This window comes from Lutra lutra, chromosome 3 (assembly GCF_902655055.1).
Source record: "Lutra lutra chromosome 3, mLutLut1.2, whole genome shotgun sequence".
In the NCBI taxonomy this organism is placed as follows: Eukaryota; Metazoa; Chordata; class Mammalia; order Carnivora; family Mustelidae; genus Lutra; species Lutra lutra.
In genome coordinates this window covers 141,947,013-141,972,755 of record NC_062280.1, presented here as the reverse complement: position 1 = coordinate 141,972,755, position 25,743 = coordinate 141,947,013, and the positions used below count along the sequence as shown (strand labels likewise).

The following is a 25,743-nucleotide window of genomic DNA, read 5'->3' as shown; positions in this document are numbered from 1 at the left end:
ATGGTCAGAAAAGGTGTCATATAGAATTTATGGCAAAATTTGGTGAGAAATATCACAACTCAGTCCCTAGGGTTCTGAAGCAAGATCATGTTATCTAAAGTGGAGAATCATAAACCTTTTTAAAAAACAACTTCTGGCAAGATACTGGGCCTTGTACTAGCATGGAACACAAATGGAAGAAATGAAAAACTTGGTAAACAGCATACCAAATGACCATATGGTCAGGATAACCATCATAAGATGAGTCCCGTTAGGCTGAACAAGCCCTTAGATAAGGCAAGTCCAGCAACTGTCCAGCTAGAGATAAAAATGTCATTAGGGAGGGTCGCCTGGGTGGCTTAGTTGGTTAAGCGTCTGCCTTCAGCTCAGATCAAGATCCCTGGGTCCTGCATTCAAGCCCCACATCAAGCTCCCTGTTCAGTGGGAAGCCTGCTTCTCTCTCTGCCTGCTGCTCCCCTTGCTTGTACTCTCTCTCTCAAATAAATAAATAAAATCTTCCCAAAAAAAGTCATTAGGGAGTTGTAAGTTAAAACCATAATAGATACCATTACATATTCAATGGACTGGCCAGAATCAAAGACACTGAAATACCAAGTCTTAGAAAGGATGTAGAAAATCTGAAACCTTCATATGTTGCTAGTGGCTATATAAAACGGCACAACCGCTCTGGAAAATTGTTTGTCAGTATTTTTTTAAAGGTTTTAGTTATTGATTTGTCAGAGAGAGGAAGAGCACAAGCAGGGAGAACAGCAGGCAGAGGGAGAAGCAGGCTCCCACTGAGCAAGGAGCCCAATGCAGGACTCAATCCCAGGGATCATGACCTGAGCTGAAGGCAGACGCTTAACCAACTAAGCCACCCAGGTGTCCCAGTTTGGTGGTACTCTTTAAAAATTAAATATATACTTATAATATAACTACTCATCATTATAAAATATTTCTCTTAATCCCCAGTCATATTCCTAGTATAAAGAATACTCTATATGATATTAATGTACCTTTCTTAAGTTTAGTGTTTGCATGTTTTTATCCTTTCTACCTTTAATCTGTATGTTATCATTTAAAAAATGGGTTTCTGGTAGATAGCATATAATTGAGTCTAATTTTTTTTCCAGTCTGATCATCTCTACCATTTAATTGAGAATTAGACCATTTGTAATGTAATTTGTAATTTGTAATGTAATGATAATGTAATTATCAATATCATTGGTTTTTAAATCTACCATCTTGCTATTTATTCTTTTTTTTTTGTCCATTTTCTTTCTTTTCTGTGTTCTAGCATTCATTGTTTATGCACCACACCCAGTGCTCCATGCAATACATGCCCTCCATAATACCCACCACCAGTCTCACCCAACCTCATCCCCCTCCCCTCCAAAACCCTCAGATTATTTCTCAGAGTCCACAGTCTCTTGTGGTTTGTCTCCCCCTCTGATTTCCCCCAACTCACTTCTCCTCTCCAACTCCCAATGTCCTCCATGTTACTCCTTATGCTCCACAACTAAGTGAAACCATATGATATTTGACTCTTTCTGCTTGATGTATTGCACTCAGCATAATCTCTTCCAGTCCCGTCTATGTTGATACAAAAGTTGGGTATTCATCCTTTCTGATGGAGGCATAATACTCCATTGTATATATGGACCATATCTTCTTTATTCATTTATATGTTGAAGGGCATCTCAGTTCTTTCCACAGTTTGGTGACTGTGGTCATTGCTGCTATGAACATTGGGGTACAGATGGCCCTCCTTTTCACTACATCTGTATCTTTGGGGCAAATACCTAGTTGTGCAACTGCAGGGTCATAGGGAAGCTCTATTTTTAATTTCTTAAGGAATCTCCACACTGTTTCCCAAAGTGGCTGCACCAACTTGTATTCCCACCAACCGTGTAAGAGGGTTCCCCCTTCTCCACATCATCTCCAACGTATGTTGTTTACTGTCTTGTTAATTTTGGCCATTGTAACTGGTGTAACGTTGTATCTCAATGTTGTTTTGATTTGAATCTCCCTGATGGCTAATGGTGATGAACATTTTTTCATGTGTCTGTTAGCCAATTGTATTTATTTTCTATTTATCTTAACTCTTCTTTGGTCATTATTTCCCTTCCTTTGGCTTAATTGAAGGGTTTTTTCCTTCTGTATTTATGAGTCTACTTCTGGTTGTTTATTCACTTGGTTTTTTAGATTCCACATATAAGTGAAATCATATAACGTTTCTTTTTCTATGTCTGACTTATTTCACTTAATACCCTTTAGGTCTCTCCATGTTGTCACAGGTTTTTTATTAAATTTGTTTGCTTTGGGGGATTCCTTTTTATCTCTACTATTGGCTAGTTACCTATATCTCTTTGTTTTTGGTTTTTAATAGTAGGCTCAGGGTTTAAAATATACATCTTTAACCTGTCAAAATCTATTTTCAAATAATATTCCACTTCAAGTATAATGTAAGATCCTAACAGCATTCCCCAATAGTTTGTGCTATAATTGTCATACATTTTACTTCTACATGTTATAAACTTCACAATTCATTTTTTTTACTTTAAACAGTTAACCACAATTTTTAAAAATTTAAAAGTGAGGATAAAAGTTATTTACATTCACCCAAATATTTACCATTTTCAAATTTTTACTTTGAATAGACCCAATTTTATATCTAGTATTATTTTTCTTCCCCTTAAGTCTTTGAAATTTCTTATAATTCTTGTCTGCTAGTAATAAATTATCTCAGCTTTTGTTTGAAAACATATTTATTTCATCTTCAATTTTAAAGATATGCTCTTTGGTTATAGACTTTGAGGTTGACATTAATCTCCCTGAATTTTGAAGATGTTGTTCCATTGTCTTTTGGCTTTCATAATTCTCCAACAATCTCTGGTAATTTTTATTTTTGGTTCTCTTTAGGCAGGGTTTTTTCCCCCTTTGAACTGCTTTTAAATTTTTCTCATCTGTGGTTTCAGAAAATTGATTTTAATGTGTTTTGGTATAGTTTTCTTTGTGCTTATCATTTTTATACTTTAAATTTCTTAGATGTGTCAAGTTATAGTTTCATCAAATTTAAAATTTTTTCATTCATCTTTTCTTCAAATCTTTCTTCTACGCCATCCATCCCCTTACCCTTCTTTCTAGGATTCCAAGTTTATGTATATGCAAAAACTTGATACTGTTCTATAAGTTTTATAGGTCACTAAGGCTCAGTTCTTTTTATTTTTCTTTGTTGTTGTTTCTCTCTCTGTACTTGAGGTTGGGTATTTTCAATTGTTATGTGTTTGTATTTACTGATATTATCTTAGACAATGTTTAATCTGCTACTAACACCAACCAGTAAACTTTTTATCTTAGATACCAAGTTTAGTTTTTCATCCCTACACGTTTTTATTAACTTCCATTTCTCTTTTCACAATATTCATTTTTTAATATATTGATCATAGTTATAATAATAGCCAGATTTTTTTACTCTTTCTGTCCATTAATTCTATCATCTCTGTCATTTCTTACCCCATTGTCCTGGTGGAGTTTCCTTCTTGTGTATTACATTTTCCCATATCTTGCTATGTTTGGAATTTTTTTATTAGATCTTAGTTTTGTTTTGTTTTTTTTTATTAGATCTGAGTTTTACATTGTGAGAATTTGTATTTTGTCCTCTTCCTTTAGAGAGTATTGGTCTTTGTTCTGGCAGTTGATTAAGTTAATTGCAGTATAGTTTGACACTTTTTAGGCTATATTATTTTTAAGCTTTGTTGGGGCCAATCTAGAAGAGTCCTTACTTTACAGATAATTTATCATGCAAATAAGGTTGGTCCTTCTAGAATCTCTGTTGAATGGGCCAAGTAATTAACAAGCGTTCTCCAATCTTGCTAGTTATAATTCAGAAGGCTCCCAGTATTGCGTGAGGTTTGGCAACTCTTAAGTTCACAGCAACCTGGGCACTTTTTGCCCTACTTCATGGACTTTTGCTCTGTACCTATACATCTTAGTATACAGCAAAGACACAAGAGGACTCCATACAAATATATGGTTATTTTTCTGCATGGTTCTCCAAACTCTAGCTTCCTTAGCCTTTGTCAACTCCGATCACTGTCTCCTGAACTCAGCAAAATCATCATAGCTTGCTTAGGAGCAATATACAACCACTCAGCTTCATGATGGGGAAAGTACCTTCAGGCAAAAGAACTACAGTGACCATAGTACTTATCTCACCCATTTCCCAACTTGCAAGTATCACAGACTTCTGTCTCCTGGCTCCGTCTTCTGTCTCCTAGACAGTCTTCTGTCTAATGGCTGAAAATAAATGTTTTTGTTTTTTTAGTTTTTTCAATATTTGGGGAGATAGTATCAAATTCAGTCCCTCCATCATGGCCAGAGAAGAAAGTCTATGTGAGGTGCATGGATGGTTCAGTCAGTTAATTATTCAACTCTTGATTTCAGCTCAGGCCATGATCTCAGGGTCAAGGGATCAAGCCCTATGTCGTGTTCCATGCTCAGAGTGGAGTCTGCTTGGGATTCTCTCTCTCCCTCTGCTCCTATCCCCACTTGCTCTTGCTCTCTCTCTCAGTACATAAATAAACAAAATATTTTTTAAAAAAGGAAATGAAGTTTATGAATATATTTTGATAAATTATAACCTACATTTGTGAATGCAAAGTTTTATGATTATTTTATTATGCATCATTTTCAACCAACATTCACCAAGCTTCAACTATATATAACAACACTGTAATGCACTATAGAGAACACAAAGCAGCTAGGGGAAGAGATTCCTTACGTACAGAGGAAATCCCATCAGAATAACATCAGACCTGTCCACAGAAACCTGGCAAGCCAGAAAGGGCTGGCAAGATGTATTCAGGGCACTAAATGAGAATAACTTGCAGCCAAGAATACTTTATCCAGCAAGACTGACATTCAAAATGGTTGGAGAGATAAAGAGCTTCCAAGACCAGCAAGGTTTAAAAGAGTATGTGACCACCAAGCCAGCACTACGAGAAATATTAATGGGGGTTCTATAGAAGAGGAAAAAGCCCAAGAATATCATTGAACAGAAATTTATGGAGACAGTCTATAGGAACAAAGACTTCACAGGTAACATGATTTCAATAAAAACATATCTCTCAATAATCACTCTCAACATGAATGGCCTAAATGCACCCATAAAATGGCACAGGGTTGCAGATTGGATAAAATGACAGGACCCATCCATATGTTGTCAACAAGATGCCCCTTTGAACCTAAGGATACATCCAGACTAAAAGCGAAGGGATGGAGAAGCATCTTTCACGCCAATGGGCCTCAAAAGGAGGCTGGGGTACCGATTCTCATATCAGATAAATTAGATTTTAAACTAAAGACTGTAGTCAGAGATACAGAAGTACACTACATCATTCTTAAAGGGCCTATCCACCAAGAATATCTAACAATTGTAAATATTTATTCCCCCAGTACAGGAACAGCCAACTACATAAGAAAACTGTTAATCAAGATAAAGAGTCGTATTAATATGAATACCTTAACAGTAGGGGATCTTAACACGTCACTCTCAGTAACAGACAGATCATCCAAGCAGAAAATCAATAGAAAAACAAGAGCATTGAATGACACATTGGACCAGATGGACCTCCTAGATATATACAGAACATTCCACCCTAAAACAACAGAATACTCATTCCTCTCAAGGGCACATAGAACCTTCTCCAGAATAAACCACATACTGGATCACAAATCAGGGCTCAACTGACACCAAAAGACTGAGATTATTCCCTGCATATTCTCAGATCACTATGCTTTGAAACTGGAGCTCAACCACAAGAAAAAGTTTGGAAGGAATTCAAACACCTGGAAGCTAAAGACCACCTTGCTTAAGAATGCTTGGGTCAACCAGGAAATCAAAGAAAAACTTAAACAATGAGTGGAAACCAGTGAGAATGAAGACACTTTGGTCTAAAACCTATGGGATACAGCAAAGGCAGTCCTAAGGGGGAAATACATAGCCATCCAAGCCTCTCTCAAAAAAAATTGAAAAATCCAGAATTCACCAGCTGTCTTTACACCTCAAAGAACTGGAGAATCAACAACAAATTAAGCCAACTCCACACACAAGAAGGGAAATAATCAAGATTAGAGCAGAGATCAATGTGATAGAAACTAGAGATACAGTAGAACGTATCAATGAAACTAGAAGCTGGTTTTTTGAAAGGAGAAATAAGATAGATAAACCATTGGCCAAACTAATACAAAAGAAAAGAGAGAAGACCCAAATTAATAAAATTATGAATGAAAAGGAAGAGATCACAACTAACACCAAGGAAATAGAAACAATCATCAGAAATTATTATCAACAATTATATGCCAATAAATTAAGCAACCTAGATGAAATGGACGCATTCCTGGAAAACTATAAACTTCCAAAATTGAACCAGGAAGAAATTGACAACCTGAATAGACTGATATCTAGTAACGAGATTGAAGCAGTGATCAAAAACCTCCCAAAAAACAAGAGCCCAGGACCTGACGGATTCCCTGGTGAATTCTACCAAACTTTCAAAGAAGAAATAATACCTATTCTTCTGAAGCTGTTTCAAAAAATTGAAGCAGAAGGAAAACTTCCAGACTCTTTTTATGAAGCCAGCATTACCCTGATCCCCAAACCAAGCAAAGACCCCACCAAAAAGGAGAATTTCAGACCAGTATCCCTGATGAATATGGATGCCAAGATTTTCAACAAGGTTCTTGATAATAGGGTCCAACAGTACATTAAAAAGATTATCTACCATTACCAGGTGGGATTTATCCCTGGGTTGCAAGGGTGGTTCAACATCCACAAATCAATCAATGGGACAGAAGGAATCAATAAGAGAAGAGAGAAGAACCACATGGTCCTCTCAATTGATGCAGAAAAAGCATTTGACAAAATCCAGCATCCGTTCCTGATTAAAACGCTTCAAAGTATAGGGATAAAGGGAACATTCCTCAACTTCATAAACTTATCTATGAAAAACCCACAGTGAATATCATCCTCAATGGGAAAAAGCTCACAGCCTTCCCTTTGAGATCAGGAACATGACAAGGATGCAACATAGTATTAGAAGTCCTAGCAACAGCAATCAGACAACAAAGAGAAATAAAAGGTATTCAAATTGGCAATGAAGAAGTCAAACTCTCTCTCTCTTTACAGATGACATGATACTTCATATGGAAAACCCAAAAGACTACACCCCCAAACTACTAGAATTCATTCAGCAATTCAGTAATGTGGCACGATACAAAATCAATGTACAGAAATCAGTTGCTTTCTTATACACTAACAATGAAAATACAGAAAGGGAAATTAGAGAATTGATTCCATTTACTATAGCACCAAGAACCATAGTATTAATAAGACTAGAACTTGCCTTTAATGAAATTCTAGTCTCCTGGGGATGACACACTGCACACTGGTGTCTAGGTAAAACATGTTAAGTATTATAACTTGTATCAAAACAGTATAGAAAAAGGAAATAATATTAACAGGATTAAAGGTGGCTTCAAGGAAAAGGCGGCATGTGGGCTGATCCAGAAAAATTAGTAGAATTTCAATAAGAAGTCAGTTCAACAGATAGTAGCATAGCAAGTGCTTGGAGTACAATGACTGGTGGGCAATGTAGCCAGGTCTTGGAGACAAGAGGGAGAACAATTTGGGAGATGAGTCTAGATAAAAGAGTCTAGATAAAAATCTTTGGATTTTAAAAGCTTTGGACTACCAACATGTCAGTGATATATAAGGAGTGGCATAGCAAGAATACACATAATTTTAATATTAGATTCCTAAACCCTGATATTATCCACTTATCTCTTAAACCTTTACGCTTCTTTCTCTACAGGTTCAATTAGCCAACTGCTGCCCACTCTCCACTTATGCTTTTCATTTTTCTTAAACTTTCACCTCAGTCACTCTTGACAGGTGACTATTTCCATCAACAGTCTGCCAAAAAAACAGCCCATCCAGCTTGAGTCACTCCCCATGACAATGTCCTTGATATGTTCATTCATTCATATATCATTCCATATTTAATTAGCAACTATTAAATTCCAGGCAGTATAATAGACATGCAGTAGATACAATAAAAATAAGACTGCCTTCATAGAGTTTGTATTCAGTGGGGGAGACAGATAATAAACAAGTAAACAAATAAGCAACAGAACTCTGGAATATGAGTAAACACGATATTACAACAGATAATAAGAATAACTGAGGCAACCAGCAAGAGGACATGCTCACCTGAGAGTTTGTTAGAAATGGAGAACCATCCTAAACATATTAGAGCAGATATTGTATTTCAGTGAAAAGCTAAGAATGACCTCCCTGGGCCTTGCTGCATCTGCACTAGATCCCACACACAACTAGCCAATACAGAAATAAAGGGGAGGAGAGGTTTGCAGACAAAACCTAGATCATGATCTTTGCTGTGAACAAACATGGCTCCATAACAGGAGGGAACCCAGAGCTAAAGCTGTAGATGTGGTAGCTAACATCTCTAGAATGAAGCCTGGTGCAGAATTTGTGATCTTGAGATCATTAATACATCTGTATCACTTTAAAAAGGAACTAGCAAACAAAATACTGACAGTTAAAGTTTTCAGTCTGCAGAATCTTTTTTTAGGGAATTCCTGTGTCACCAAATGGGGGCTGTCATTTGGCAATCATAGGCAAATAGAACTTCTAACAGCACCTACTTGCAAAATGGATTTATACAGGAAGGGAAAAAGAAGAGGAAGAAAGGAAAGAAAGGAAAGAAGGGAAGAAGGAAGGATGAAAGCTTAGAAAATTATTTATAATGCATGAAGAACAGCTGCCTTGATGCAAAAAACATATCAGAAAGAAAAAAGTCTGGGGCACCTGGGTGGTTCAGTGGGTTAAAGCCTCTGCCTTCAGCTCAGGTCATGATCCCAGCGTCCTGGGATCGAGCCCTGCATCCAGCTCTCTGTTAGGCAGGGAACCTGCTTCCTTCTCTCTCTCTGCCTTCCTCTCTGCCTACTTGTGATCTCTGTCTGTCAAACAAATAAATAAAATCTTTTTAAAAAATGAAAGAAAAAAGTCGTACAGTTTATCTCTCTATTCATAGCACCACTAAAGCAATTTCATCTACCTGTACAAAAAGACTCTTAGGAGAAAAGAAAGCTCCCCTTTAAGTAGAAAAGCTCTCTGTCTCTCTCTGGGTCCTGGTATCTTTCTCTGTTAGAATGGGAGCATCTTCTAAATCTGGAATCTATTAAATGTAATGGTACCATGTAGTATAATTATAAAGTGACCCTTGGTTATCAACCACCCAAGGGTGAGCGGCAAAATAAGGGGGAAAAGTTACGAAGACTTCCAGGACCTGTCTCAGCATCTAGCCAGGTGGGGGGGTGGGACCTGTGGCACAGTTTAAAAATCTAAGCTTGTGTCTAAATACAGAACTGCACTTCTGAAGGTGTACATTTTTAAATTCATAATATATGCTAATGATATAAAAATTTTAAATTTCAAATGCAACAGAGTGAAAGACAGATCTCCTTCCCATCTCTGTGTCCCAGTAACCATCTAGATTTTGTTTGTGAACTTCAGAAATAAACTCTACATCTGCAGCCAAATATGCATATGTGTGCATACTACGTTGGTAACACATATTCTTTTTTTTTTTTAAGATTTTTATTTATTTATTTATTTGACAGAGAGAGAGAGAGAGATCACAAGAAGGCAGAGAGGCAGGTAGAGTGGCGGGGAAGCAGGCTCCCTGCTGAGCAGAGAGCCTGATGTGGGGCTTGATCCCAGGACCCTGAGACCATTACCTGAGCCACCCAGATACCCCAGTAACACATATTCTTTTTTTTTTTTTTTTGACAGATTACAAGTAGGCAAAGAGGCAGGCAGAGAGAAAGAGAGAGAGGAGGAAGCAGGCTTCCCGCTGAGCAGAGAGCCCAATGCGGGGCTCAATCCCAGGACCCTGAGATCATGACCTGAGATGAAGGCAGAGGCCTTAACCCACTGAGCCACCCAGGTGCCCCCCCAGTAACACATATTCTTAAAGTGGAAATATACTACACAAACTGTTCCACACATAATTTTTTTATTTCTCCTTAATATAATTTGAAGTGTATTCCATATCTGTATATAAAGATCTACTCCATTTTAATGACTATGTAATATTCCATTACACATTTGTAATATTTTATTGAACCCATCCCCTCTTAGTAGATATGTAACTCCTTTCAATATTCTCTACTATGCTGCAATGAAGGATTCCATATTTCTGTCATCTTATAGTTGTATAACTGTAGGATAAAGTTCTAGAGGTGGCAAGTACAGGTCAAAAGGCACTCACATTTGTAATATATATCAATGCTTGCAAATGGGTCTCTATGGAGTTACCACTCCCACTATCACTCTGGAAGAATGTCTATTTCCCATGGTCCCTCTAATAGTGTTAGCAAACATTTTCATATCTTGCAGTTTAATAGGTGAAAAGTGATGTCCTAGTGATGTTTCCATTTGCATTCTCTTTTAGGAGTAACATTGAGCATTTATTCATATGTTTGAACCACTTCTACTTCCTCTACCTTAAACTATTCGTTTTTTACCTTTGCCCGTTTTTCTATGGATTTGTTGCTCTTCTTTTGAATTATAGGAGCTCTTCATATACTAGGGACATCAGTAAGTCTGTGATAGATATTGCTGTGCAAAATGCTGTGCCAAAAAAAATCCAAATTTCTTTTCTCATTTGTTGTCTTTTGACTTTGATTATATAAATTTTGCCTTACAGAAATTTTGTACTTTCATTTATTTAAATATGTGAATGATAGTTCTCTTCAGCTTCTGGGTTTTGTGCCACCTTAAGTCTTTCCCACCATGATGAGTTTTTAAACATTCTTCCATAGTTTTTTTAATTTAGTTTCCATTTTTTTATTGAAGTGTAATTGACATACAACATTCTGTTTCTTTCAGGTATATAACATGATTCAATATTTGTATATATTGTGAAATGATCACCAATAAGTCTATTTAATATCCATCACCATACATAGATACAGAATTATTTTTGTGACCAGAACTTTAAGACCTACTTTTTTAACAACTTTCAAATATACAATATAGTTTACTAATCACAGTTTCCATACCGTACATTACATCCCTAGGATGTAATTAATCCCTATTTATCTTATACCTGATGGTTCTTTTTTCTCCCCCCACCACAACCCATCTTACCAATGTCCCCACAACTTTTTGCCTCAGGCAACCACCAAACTGTTCTCTATATCTATGAATTTGGTTTCTTTTTAAGTACTTTTATGATTTCATTGACTAAGTTTAAATTGATCCATTGTTAAATTATTTTTAGTATAATGATGTGTTCCAACACCATTTGTTGAATTATCTACCTCTTCTCCACTGATTAAAAATACTTACCTTTTCATATTATAAAAGTAACAGTTAATATTTTCTTAATTTTATAAGTATTTTAGGATAAAAAACTATATTTTCATGTCTTAAGACATTTCTTTATGGGACAATCCAACTGGAAGATATAACAATTGGAAATATTTATGCACTCAATGTAGGAACATCCAAATACATAAAACAGTTAACAAAAAACTAAAAGGAACTAATTGATAATAGTAAATAATAGCCAGAGAACTTAACACCCTACTTACATCAATGGACAGATCATTTAAACAGAAAATCAACAAGGAAACAATGGCTTTGAATGACACACTGGACGAGATGGATTTAACAAATACATTAAAAAAGCTTCCTCTTAAAACAGCAGAATACACATTCTTTTGAGGTGGACATGGGACATTCTCCAGAATAGATCATACATTAGCCTACAAAACCAGCCTCAACAAATTCAAGAAGTTCAAACTCATACCATCCATCTTTTCTGACCACAATACTATGAAACTAGAAGTCAGCCACAAGAAAAAAACTGGAAAGAACACAAATACATAGAGATTATATTACATGCTAATAAACAATGAGTGGGCCAACCAGTAAATCAAAAAGAAATTAAAAAGTATATGGAAACAAGTTAAAAAGAAAACACAACAGTCCAAAACCTTTGGGATGCAGCAAAAGCAGTCCTAACAGGGAAATTTACAGCAATAGAGACCTACCTCTAGAAGCAAGAAAAATCTCAAAAATCACCTAATCCTACATCTAAAGGATCTAGAGAAAAGAGAACAACAAGTGAACCTAAAGCCAGCAGAAGGAAGGAGACAACCAGAATTAGAGAAGAAATAAATGATACAGAAACTAAAAAGCAACAGAAGAGATCAGGAGCTGGATCTTTAAAAAAAAAAAAAAATCAATAAAACTGACAGATGTCTAGCCAGACTTATCAAGAAGAAAAGAAAAAGAACCCAAATAAATAAATCACAAATGAGAGAGGAGAAATAACAATCAGCTTCACAAACATACAAACAATCATAAGAGAAGATTGTGAAAAACTATATGCCAACAAATTGGGCAGCCCTGAAGAAATAGATAAGTTCCTAGGAACAAATAAACTACCATAATTGAAGCAGGAACAGAAAATTTGAATAGACTGATAACCAGCAGAGAAATTGAGTCAGTAATCAAAAAATTCCCAAAAAACAGAAGTCTAGGACAAGATGGTTTCACAAGTGAATTCTATCAAACACTTAAAGATGAGCTAATAGTTAATACCTATTCCTCCCAAAGTTTCTCCAAAAATATATGAGGAAAGAAAACTTCTAAATTCATTCTATGAAGCCAGGATTAATTACCCTGATACCAAAGCCAGATAAAGATATCACCAAAGGGGCACCTGGGTGGCTCAGTGGGTTAAGCCTCTGCCTTCGGCTCAGGTCATGATCTCAAGATCCTGGGATCAAGCCCCACATCGGGCTCTCTGCTCAGCGGGGAGCCTGCTTCCCCCTTTATCTCTGCCTGCTGCTCTGCCACTTGTGATTTCTCTCTCCCTCTGTCAAGTAAATAAATAAATAAATCTTAAAAAAAAAAGGGGGGGGGATTATAAACTACTATCTCTGGTGAACATATATCCAAAAATCGTCAATAAAATATTACCAAAAAGAATCCAATATTTTTTTTAAAAAATCATCCACCACAATCAAGTGAGATTTATTCATGGGTTGCATGGGTGGTTAATATGTGCAAATCAATCAACATGATACATCACATTAATAAAAGAAAGGTCAAGAACCATATGATCATTTAAATAGATACAGAAAAAGCATTTGAGAAGTACATCCATACATGATAAAAACTCTCAATAAAGTAATCTCAATAAAGTTAGAAGGAACATACCTCAATGTATTAAAGGCCATATATGAAAAACACACAGCTAATATCATTTTCAATGGGGCAAAACTGAGAGCTTTTCTTCTATGATAAGGAATAAGAGAAGGGTGTCTGCTCTCACCACTTCAATTCAACGTAATACTAGAAGTCCTAGCTACAGCAATCAGACAAAAAGAAACAAGTATCATCCAGATTGGTAAATAAAAAGTGAAACTTTCACTATTTGCGGCTGACATGATACTATATCTAGAAAACCTGAAAGACTTCACCAAAAGCTGCTGGAATTGATAAATGAATTCAGCAAAGTCACAGGATTAAAAAAAAAATCAATATACAGAAATATGTTGCATTTCTATGCACCAATAATGAAACAGCAGAAAGAGAAATTAAGAAACCATGTCATTTATTATTGCACCAAAAATAATAAGATAACTAGGAATAAACCTAACCAAAGAAGTGGAAGACCTGTACTCTGAAAACTATAAAACATTGATGAAAAAAATTGAAGATGACACCAGGAAATGAAAAGACATTCCATGTTCCTGAATTGGAAGAACAAATATTGTTCAAATGTCTATGCTACCCAAAGCTATCTACACATTTAATGCAACCCCTATCAAAATACCAACAGCATTTTTCACAGAACTTGAAAAAACAATTCTAAAATTTGTATGGAACCACAAAAGACTCCAAAAGCCAAAGCAACCTTGAAAAAGAAAAGCAAAGCTAGAGGCATCACAATACTGGTCCGCAAGCTCTACTCCAAAGCTGTTGTAATCAAAACAGTATGGTGGTGGCACAAAAACAGACACACAGGTCAATAGAACAGAATAGAAAACCCAGAAATGGACCCACAACTATACAGTTAATTAAGCTTCAACAAAGCAGGAAAGAATATCCAATGGTAAAAGGACTGACTCTTCCACAAATAGTGTTGGGAAAACTGGAGAGCAACATTCAAAAGAAATTGGACTACTGGGATGCCTGGGTGGCTCAGTTGGTTAAATGGCTTCCTTTGGCTCAGGTTATGATCCCGGGTCCTGGGATTGAGTCCCAAATCTGGCTCCTTGCTCAGCAAGGAGCCTACTTCTCCCTCTGCCTGCTCTGCCTGCTGCTCCCCCTGCTTATGCTCTCTCGCTCTCGCTCTCTCTGACAAATAAATAAACAAAATCTTTTTTTTTAAACTCTGGACCACTTTCTTATGACACACACAAAAATAAAATAAAAATGTATTAAAGACTTAAATATGAGACCTAAAATGATAAAAATGCTAGAAGAGAACAACAGGCAGTAACTTCTTTGACATCAGCCATAGCAACTTTTTTCTAGATAGGCCCCCTGAGGCAAGGGAAACAAAAGCAAAAATGAACTATTCTGACTACATCAAAATAAACAGTTTCTGCACACCAAAGGAAACAGTCAACAAAACCAAAAGACAACTGACAGAATGGGAGAAGATATTTGCAAATGACATATCTGATAAAGGTTTAGTATCTAAAATATATTAAAAACTTATAAAATTCAACACCCAAAGGACAAATAATCCAATTAAAAATGGGCAAAAGACATGAATAGACATTTCTCCAAAGAAGACACCCAGATGGCCAACAAACACATGAGAAGATGTTCATCATCAGGGAAATACAAATCAAAACCACAATGAGATATCACCTCACACCTCTCAGAATGGCTAAAATCAAAAACACAAGAAACAACAGGTGTTGAGGATGTGGAAAAAAAGGAACCCTTGTACACTGCTGGTGGGAATGAAAACTGGTACAGCTATTCTGGAAACCAGTATGGAGGTTCCTCAAAAAGTTAAAAACAGAACTACCCAATGATCCAGCAATCACACTATAGGGTATTTACCCAAAGAATCAAAAAACACTAATTCAAATGAATACTTTCACCCCTATGTTTATAGTAGTATTATCTACAACAGCCTAGATATGGAAGCAGCCCTGGTGTCCATCAATTGATGAATAGATTTTAAAAAAAAAAATAGGTACTATATATGTGATGGAATATTACTCAGCTATCAAAAAGAGTGAGGGGCACCTGGGTGGCTCAGTCGGTTGAGCATCTGACTTCAGCTCAGGTCATGATCCCAGGGTCCTGGGATCAAGCCCCTCATCAGGCTCCCTGCTCAGCAGGGAGTCTGCTTCTCCTTCTCCCACTCCCCCTGCTTGTGTTCCTTATCTCTCTCTCTGTCAAATAAGTAAATTAAATTTAAAAAAAAGAATGAAGTCTTGCCATTTGCAATGACATGGATGGAGCTAGAGAGTCTAATGCTAAGCAAAATAAGCCAGTTAGAGAAAGACAACTACCAAACAGTCTCATTCATATGTGGAATTTAAGAAACAAACAACAACAAAATAAACAACAGGAAAAAAGAGAGACACAAACCAAGAAACAGTCTCTTAACTACAGCAAACAAACAGGGTTACCAGAGAGGAGGTAAATGAAGTAGGTTAAATAGGTGATGGGAATTAAGGAGGTCACTTATCATGATCACCAGATGATGTATGGAATTGTTGAGTCAATACATTGTACACCTAAAACTAATACAACACCTTACATTAACTAACTGGAATTAAAATAAAAACTTTAAGAAAAATTTCAAAAGGGGGGGACAAGATGGTGGGGAGTAGGAGGCGGCGCCTTTTCAACCTGTACCCTAAAGTGAGCTGATTACCTACCAAAGAACTCCGATCACCCATGAAATCAGCCTGAGATCAGAATTATACATGTCTGGATCTCTACAGGGCCAGAAGATGCCAATGGGCAGGTAAAGCAGAGTGGGAATGGAGAACTGATATGGGAAGATAAACAAAAGGGGGAGGGAGCCACCAGAGGCGACCGGTTGGAAAGTAATACCCCTAATACCAGAGTGCCCTGCGTCTGGGGACCCGCATTAACTTGGAGACTGGTTGAAAGCACTCCAAAACAGCAAAGGATCATGGGGGGGAAATTGTGGGAATCGGGGTGGCGAGCGACAGGGGCTTAAGTCCCCGGTCCCAGGACAGCCTCCCCTGGCGCTGAGCCAGAGAGAGTGCAGCGGAGAAACAAGGTCTTGGTCCCTGAGCCGCCAGCGCTCCTGAGATTGCGTGGGGTCTGGCTCCTGTGAGGGACTGGGAGCCACGTCAGATGGCAGAATGCGTGAGCCCTGCTACAGAGCCTGAGACACGCATGCCCCTCAGTCTCCCCTGAGAGAGGTACAAAGGCCCACCCGGCGCTCTTAGACCCACGCCATTGTTTCAGAGCCTGAGAGGCACGCCCAAAACTCTCCCCTGAGAGAGGTGCGTGAAGGCCCAGCCTGGTGCTTTCGGACCTGTGCCCCGTTCTCAGAGCCTGAGATGTGTGCACGACCCACACCCTTCCCTGAGAGAGGTGCACGCAAGCTGGGTGCTCTTAGACCCAGAAAGGCCAGGCACTCCCAGCCCAGACCAGCGGGAAAATCTCAGTGTGCGATCGCTGCTTGGAACCTCTCTGGTGGTCTGGAGCTGCCCAGACAGCCGCTGCTGCCGTGGTTTTGGTACAAGCAGAAGATCCTGCATCCCCAGGGACCGCGACTCAGAACCTGCTCTGCCAGTGGCCAAGGGGGAATTTATATGGGCTCTGCAGCCAGAATGAGGCTTCTCTCTGAGAGGGAGGTCAGGGTGCAGTTTGCTTTCCTCTAAACCTACAAAAACCATCAAAAGCGGTCAAGGTGAGAGGAAAAAAAAAAAGTGAACAAACAAAAACCTCCAGAGAACAAAAGCCTGAAAAAACCGGTTTCCTCAGAGCCCACAACCTTGAGGGGGGCAGGAGGACTTAACTCAGGGAACATCATTGACTGAAAACCCATGTGGCAGGCCCCTCCCCAAGAAAAATCAACCAGGAAAGGAAAAAAAAAAAAAAAAAAAAAGGACTACAAGAGAAACACCACCACTAACTCATAGGACAACTTTTATTTTTAATTTGTTCCCACTATTCTGGCTCATTTTTTTTTATATAGATAATTTTTTAAGCTATTTACCATCACAGCTGTCCAGTAAATCAAATTCCATAATAACCTTCTAACCTGAAATTTTTGATACATACACCTGTGTTTTTCTTTTGCATTTCTATTTTTTAAATTTCTTTTTTTTAATTTTAGTTTAGTCTAGTTTATTCCTTTTTTATTTTTATTTTCTAATATTCATATAGAGTTAAACTTCAAAGTAATCCCCTTTCCCCAATCAATACTACCCCTATAGGTAAACCAATTTTTAATCCCCCTTTATCTTAGGAAAGTTGAGTCCTTTAGCAAAGATATCAAGATACATCCAGGAAGAATCAAAACAAACTTCCTCGCCCACACTGAGAATTTATAACCACTCTCCCATCTTTTTCTTCCACCAGTGTTTTTGTGTTTTTGTGTTTGTCCTGATAGTATATAAATCTTACACTTGGGGTTCTTTTTGATGAGGTTCTTCCTTTATTTGCTTATACATATATATTTTTTTCTCTTGTCATATACTTTTATCAGTCTTTTTGTTTGTCTGTTTTTGTTTGTATACTTCATAAATCTTGGGGCACATTTGGGCTGAACCTTCTCTTTTATCTTCCCTTTCTTTCATGTCTCTCTCTCTCTCTTTTTTTCTTTGTCTTTTCTTTTTTTCTCTCATTTACGTGGGGAATCCTGATTGCTCAGAAGTGTTCCAGGGTGCACCTTGACTGCACCATGGTCAATACATCCAGCTACATCTGTTCAGTCATCTCTCACCAAAATGATTAGGAGGAGGAATGCCCAACAGAAGAAAAATACAGAGGATGGACCTTCTGCAACAGAGCTAACGGCTATCAACATAGACAATATGTCGGAAAGAGAATTCAGGCTAACAATTATCCAGTTAATAGCTAGGTTGGAGAAAGCCATGGATGACCAAACGGAATTGATTAGGGCCAAACTGAAAGCGACCAGAGATGATGTTCACAATGTTAGGGCAGAGCTAAAAAGCTACCAGGGATGAGGTTCACAATGCTCTCTATGAGTTCCAATCTAATATAAATTCTCTCAAAGCTAGGGTAACTGAGACAGAAGATAGAATTAGTGATCTGGAGGACAAACAGATAGAGAGAAAGGATCAGGAGGAAGCCTGGAACAAACAGCTTAGAAACCATGAAAACAGAATCAGGGAAATAAATGATGCCATGAAACATTCCAACGTCAGAATTATTGGAATCCCTGAAGGGGAGGAGAAAGAAAGAAGTCTAGAAGATATAGTGGAACAAGTTCTTCATGAAAATCTTCCCAATCTCACGAATGGAACCAGCATTCATGTACTAGAGGCCAAACGGTCTTCACCCAAGATTATAGATTCCAAAAAAAATCAAGGCAACTGATAGTCTTTGAGGAATTGAGGAATTGAGGAATCATAATTGTAGATATAATCTCTTGAAAGCCACTAGGACAAAGACGCTCCTTACTCACAAAGGAAAGCCCATCAGAATAACGTCAGACCTGTCCACAGAGACCGGGCAAGCCAGAAAGGGCTGGCAAGATATATTCAGGGCACTAAATGAGAAGAACATGCAGCCAAGAATACTTTATCCAGCAAGGCTGACATTCAAAATGGATGGAGAGATAAAGAGTTTCCAAGACCGGCAAGGCTTAAAAGACTATGGAACCACAAAGCTGAAACTGCAGGAAATATTAAGGGGGGGTTCTATAAAAGAGAAAAAAATCCTAAGAATAGCACTGAACAGAAATATAGAGACAATCTACAGAAAGAAAGACTTCAAAGGTAACACGATGTCAATAAAAATATATCTATCAATAATCACTCTCAATGTAAATTGCCTAAATGTGCCCATAAAATGGCACAGGGTTGCAGATTGGATAAAACGACAGGACCCATCCATATGTTGTCTACAAGAGACTCATTTTGAACCTAAAGATACACCCAGACTGAAAGTGAAGAGATGGAGAAGCATCTTTCATGCCAATGGGCGTCAAAAGAAGGCTGGGGTACTGATTCTCATATCAGATAAATTAGATTTTAAACTAAAGACTGTAGTCAGAGATACAGAAGGACACTACATCATTCTTAAAGGGACTATCCACCAAGATGATCTAACAATTGTAAATATCTATGCCCCCAATATGGGAGCAGCTAATTACATAAGAAAACTGTTAATCAAGATAAAGAGTCATATTGATATGAATACATTAATAGTAGGAGATCTTAACACACCTCTCTCAGAAATAGATCATTGAAGCAGAAAATCAATAAAGAAACAAGAGCATTGAATGACACATTGGACCAGATGGACCTCACAGATATATACAGAACATTCCACCCTAAAACAACAGAATACTCATTCTTCTCAAGTGCACATGGAACCTTCTCAACAATAGACCACATACTGGGTCACAAATCAGGACTCAACTGATACCAAAAGACTGAGATTATTCCCTGCATATTCTCAGATCACTATGCTTTAAAACTGGAGCTCAATCACAAGGAAAAGTTCAGAAGGAACTCAAACACCTGGAAGCTAAAGACTACCTTGCTTAAGAATGCTTGGATCAACCAGGAGATCAAAGAAGAACTGAAACAATTCATGGAAACCAATGAGAATGAAGACACTTCAGTCCAAAACCTATGGGATACAGCAAAGGCGGTCCTAAGGGGGAACTACATAGCCATCCAAGCCTCCCTCAAAAAAATTGAAAAATCCAGAACACAACAGCTGTCTCTACACCTTAAAGAACTGGAGAATCAACAACAAATCAAACCAACTCCACACATAAGAAGGGAAATAATCAAGATTAGAGCTGAGATCAATGAGGCAGAAACCAGAGATACAGTAGAACGCATCAATGAAATTAGAAGATTTTTTGAAAGAATCAATAAGATTGATAAACCATTGGCCACACTAATCCAAAAGAAAAGAGAGAAAGCCCAAATTAATAAAATTATGAATGAAAAGGAAGAGATCACAACTAACACCAAGGAAGTAGAAACAATCATCAGAAGTTATTACCAACAGTTATATGCCAATAAGCTAAGCAACCTAGACGAAATGGATGCATTCCTGGAAAACTATAAACTCCCAAAATTGAACCAGGAAGAAATTGACAACCTGAATAGACTGATATCTAGTAACGAGATTGAAGCAGTGATCAAAAACCTCCCAAAAAACAAGAGCCCAGGACCTGACAGATTCCCTGAGGAATTCTACCAAACTTTCAAAGAAGAAATACCACCTATTCTCCTGAAGCTGTTTCAAAAAATTGAAGCAGAAGGAAAACTTCCAGACTTTTTCTGTGAAGCCAGCGTTACCCTGATCCCCAAACCAGGCAAAGACCCTACCAAAAAGGAGAATTTCAGACCAATATCAATGATGAATATGGATGCTAAGATTCTCAACAAGATCCTAGCAAACAGGATCCAACAGCACATTAAAAAGATTATCCACCAGGCGCCTGGGTGGCTCAGTGGTCGTGATCTCAGGGTCCTAGGATCGAGCCCCACATTGGGCTCTCTGCTCAGCGGGGAGCCTGCTTCCTCCTCTCTCTCTGCCTGCCTCTCTGCCTGCTTGTGATCTCTGTCTGTCAAATAAATAAATAAAATCTTTTAAAAAAAAAAAGATTATCCACCATGACCAGGTGGGATTCATTCCTGGGCTACAAGGATGGTTCAACATTCGCAAATCAATCAATGTGATAGAACAAATTAATATGAGAAGAGAGAAGAACCACGTGGTCCTCTCAATTGATGCAGAAAAAGCATTTGACAAAATCCAGCATCCGTTCCTGATTAAAACGCTTCAAAGTATAGGGATAGAGGGAGCATTCCTCAACATCATAAAATCTATCTGTGAAAAACCCACAGCAAATAGCATCCTCAATGGGAAAAATCTCACAGCCTTTCCGTTGAGATCAGGAACACGACAAGGATGCCCACTCTCACCACTCTTGTTCAATATAGTATTAGAAGTCCCAGCAACAGCAATCAGACAACAAAGAGAAATAAAAGGTATCCAAATTGACAATGAAGAAGTCAAACTCTCTTCTTCGCAGATGACATGATACTTTATATGGAAAACCCAAAAGACTCCACCCCCAAACGACTAGAACTCATACAGCAATTCAGTAGTGTGGCAGGATACAAAGTCAATGTACAGAAATCAGTGGCTTTCTTATACACTAACAATGAAAACACAGAAAGGGAAGTTAGAGAATCGATTCCATTTACTATAGCACCAAGAACCATAAGATACCTGGGAATAAACCTAACCAAAGAGGTAAAGGATCTGTACTCAAGGAACTACAGAACATTCATGAAAGAAATTGAAGAAGACACAAAAAGATGGAAGACCATTCCATGCTCTTGGATCGGAAGAATAAACATTGTTAAAATGTCTATACTGCCTAGAGCAATCTATAATTTTAATGCCATTCCGATTCAAAATCTCACCGGTATTCTTCAAAGAGCTGGAACAAATAATCCAAAAATTTGTATGATATCAGAAGAGACCCCGAATTGCTAAGGAAATGTTGAAAAACAAAAATAAAACTGGCGGCATCACGTTACCTGATTTCAAGCTTTACTGCAAAGCTGTGATCACCAAGACAGCATAGTACTGGCATAAAAACAGACACATAGACCAGTGGAACAGAGTAGAGAGCCCAGATATGGACCCTCAACTCTATGGGCAAATAATCTTCGACAAAACAGGGAAAAATATACAATGGAAAAAGACAGTCTCTTCAATAAATGGTGCTGGGAAAACTGGACAGCTATATGTAGAAGAATGAAACTCAACCATTCTCTTACACCATACACAAAGATAAACTCAAAATGGATAAAAGACCTCAATGTGAGACAGGAATCCAACAGAATCCTAGAGGAGAACATAGGCAATAATCTCTTCAATATCAGCCCCAGCAACTTCTTTCAAGATAAGTCTCCAAAGACAAAGGAAACAAAAGCGAAAATAAACTTTTGGGACTTCATCAAAATCAAAAGCTTCTGCACAGCAAAGGAAACAGTCAAGAAAACAAAGAGGCAACCCACAGAATGGGAGAAGATATTTGCAAATGACAGTTCAGACAAAAGGTTGATATCCAGGATCTATAAAGAACTCCTCAAACTCAACACACACAAAAAAGATAATCATATCAAAAAATGGGCAGGAGATATGAACAGACACTTCTCCAATGAAGACATACAAATGGCTATCAGACGCATAAAAAATATTCATCATCACTAGCCATCAGGGAGATTCAAATTAAAACCACATTGAGGGGCGCCTGGGTGGCTCAGTGGGTTAAGCCGCTGCCTTCGGCTCAGGTCATGATCTCAGGGTCCTGGGATCAAGCCCCGCATCGGGCTCTCTGCTCAGCAGGGAGCCTGCTTCCTCCTCTCTCTCTGCCTGCCTCTCTGCCTGCTTGTGATCTCTGTCAAATAAATAAATAAAATCTTTAAAAAAAAAAAAAAAAAACCACATTGAGATATCACCTTACACCAGTTAGAATGGCCAAAATTAGCAAGACAGGAAACAACATGTGTTGGAGGGGATGTGGAGAAAGGGGAACCCTCTTACACTCTTGGTGGGAATGCAAGGTGGTGCAGCCTCTTTGGAGAACAGTGTGGAGATTCCTCAAGAAATTAAAAATAGAGCTTCCCTATGACCCTGCAATTGCACTACTGGGTATTTACACCAAAGATACAGATGTAGTGAAAAGAAGGGCCATCTGTACCCCATGTTTATAGCAGCAATGGCCACGGTCGCCAAACTGTGGAAAGAACCAAGATGCCCTTCAATGGACAAATGGATAAGAAATATGTGGTCCATATACACTATGGAGTATTATACCTCCATCAGAAAGGATGAATACCCAACATTTGTAGCAACATGGACGGAACTGGAAGAGATTATGCTGAGTGAAATAAGTCAAGCAGAGAGAGTCAAATATCATATGGTTTCACTTATTTGTGGAGCATAACAAATAGCATTGAGGACAAGGGGAGATGGAGAGGAGAAGGGAGTTGAGGGAAATTGGAAGGAGAGGTGAACCTTGAGAGACTGTGGACTCTGAAAAACAATCTGAGGGGTTTGAAGGGGCGGGGGGTGGGAGGTTGGAGGAACCAGGTGGTGGGTATTAGAAAGGGCACGGACTGCATGGAGCACTGGGTGTGGTGCAAAAATAATGAATACTGTTATGCTGAAAATTAAAAAAAAAAAACTCAAGAATATATTTCCTTATTACATTGAAACATGTAAACTATACCACAAGGTTCAATATCCTAACTTGGCATTTCTTCACCTTTAAAATACACTAGGAACATCAAAAAGGAAACTGGCGAAGATTTCTTTTTTTTTTCTTTTTTTTTTTTTTATAAACATATAATGTATTTTTATCCCCAGGGGTACAGGTCTGTGAATCGCCAGGTTTACACACTTCACAGCACTCACCATCGCACATACCCTCCCCAATGTCCATAACCCCACCCCCCTCTCCCGACCCCCCTCCCCCAAGCAACCCTCAGTTTGTTTTGTGAGATTAAGAGTCACTTATGGTTTGTCGCCCTCCCGATCCCATCTTGTTTCATTTATTCTTCTCCTACCCCCCTTACCCCCCATGTTGCATTTCCACTTCCTCATATCAGGGAGATCATATGATAGTTGTCTTTCTCCAATTGACTTATTTCACTAAGCATGATACCCTCTAGTTCCATCCACGTTGTCGCAAATGGCAAGATTTCATTTCTTTTGATGGCTGCATAGTATTCCATTGGATATATATACCACCTCTTCTTTATCCATTCGTCTGTTGATGGACATCTAGGTTCTTTCCATAGTTTGGCTATTGTAGACATTGCTGCTATAAACATTTGGGTGCACGTGCCTCTTCGGATCACTACATTTGTATCTTTAGGGCAAATACCCAGTAGTACAATTGTTGGGTCATGGGTAGTTCTATTTTCAACTTTTTGAGGAACCTCCATGCTGTTTTCCAGAGTGGTTGCACCAGCTTGCATTCCCACCAACAGTGTAGGAGGGTTCCCCTTTCTCCGCATCCTCACCAGCATCTGTCATTTCCTGACTTGTTAATTTTAGCCATTCTGACTGGTGTGAGGTGATAGCTCATGGTGGTTTTGATTTGTATTTCCCTGATGCCGAGTGGTATGGAGCACTTTTTCATGTGTCTGTTGGCCATCTGGATGTCTTCTTTGCAGAAATCTCTGTTCATGTCCTCTGCCCATTTCTTGGTTGCATTATTTGTTCTTTGGGTGTTGAGTTTGCTAAGTTCTTTATAGATTTTGGACACTAGCCCTTTATCTGATATGTCATTTGCAAATATCTTCTCCCATTCTGTCAGTTGTCTTTTGGTTTTGTTAACTGTTTCCTTTGCTGTGCAAAAGCTTTTGATCTTGATAAAATCCCAATAGTTCATTTTTGCCCTTGCTGCCCTTGCCTTTGGCGACGTTCCTAGGAAGATGTTGCTGCGGCTGAGGTCGAAGAGGTTGCTGCCTGAGTTCTCCTCAAGGATTTTGATGGATTCCTTTCTCACATTGAGGTCCTTCATCCATTTTGAGTCTATTTTCGTGTGTGGTGTAAGGAAATGGTCCAGTTTCATTTTTCTGCATGTGGCTGTCCAATTTTCCCAACACCATTTATTGAAGAGGCTGTCTTTTTTCTATTGGACATTCTTTCCTGCTTTGTCGAAGATGAGTTGACCATAGAGTTGAGGGTCTATTTCTGGGCTCTCTATTCTGTTCCATTGATCTATGTGTCTGTTTTTGTGCCAGTACCATGCTGTCTTGATGATGACAGCTTTGTAATAGAGCTTGAAGTCCGGAATTGTGATGCCACCAACTTTGGCTTTCTTTTTCAATATTCCTTTGCCTATTTGAGGTCTTTTCTGGTTCCATATAAATTTTAGAATTATTTGTTCCATTTCTTTGGGGAAAAAAAAATGGGTGGGATATTGATAGGGATTGCATTAAATGTGAGATTGCTTTAGGTAGCATAGACATTTTCACATTTGTTCTCCCAATCCAGGAGCATGTAACATTTTTCCATTTCTTTGTGTCTTCCTCAATTTCTTTCATGAGTACTTTATAGTTTTCTGAGTATAGATTCTTAGTCTCTTTGGTTAGGTTTATTCCTAGGTATCTTATAGTTTTGGGTGCAATTGTAAATGAGATTGACTCCTTAATTTCTCTTTCTTCTGTCTTGTTGTTGGTGTAGAGAAATGCAACTGTGCATTGATTTTATATCCTGACACTTTATTAAATTCCTGTACAAGTTCTAGCAGTTTTGGAGTGGAGTCTTTTGGGTTTTCCACATGTAGTATCATATCATCTGTGAAGAGTGATAATTTGACTTCTTCTTTGCCAATTTGGATGCCTTTAATTTCTTTTTGTTGTCTGATTGCTGAGGCTAGGACTTCTAGTACTAAGTTGAATAGCAGT

At 38.2% G+C, this 25,743-nt stretch overlaps 1 long non-coding RNA gene across 3 annotated transcripts in view; it reads right to left on the bottom strand.

Moving 5' to 3' along the window:
• Positions 1-23,629, bottom strand: part of LOC125096430 (uncharacterized) — a 176,728-nt gene extending 153,099 nt beyond the window's left edge. For all 3 annotated transcript variants that reach the window (XR_007126182.1, XR_007126181.1, XR_007126183.1), the window contains exons 1-2: positions 23,592-23,629; positions 4,198-4,278 (exon numbers count right to left, since the gene is read on the bottom strand). This is a non-coding gene — a long non-coding RNA (uncharacterized LOC125096430). The remainder of the gene's footprint in view (positions 1-4,197; positions 4,279-23,591) is intronic.
• Between the last annotated feature and the right edge of the window lie 2,114 nt (positions 23,630-25,743).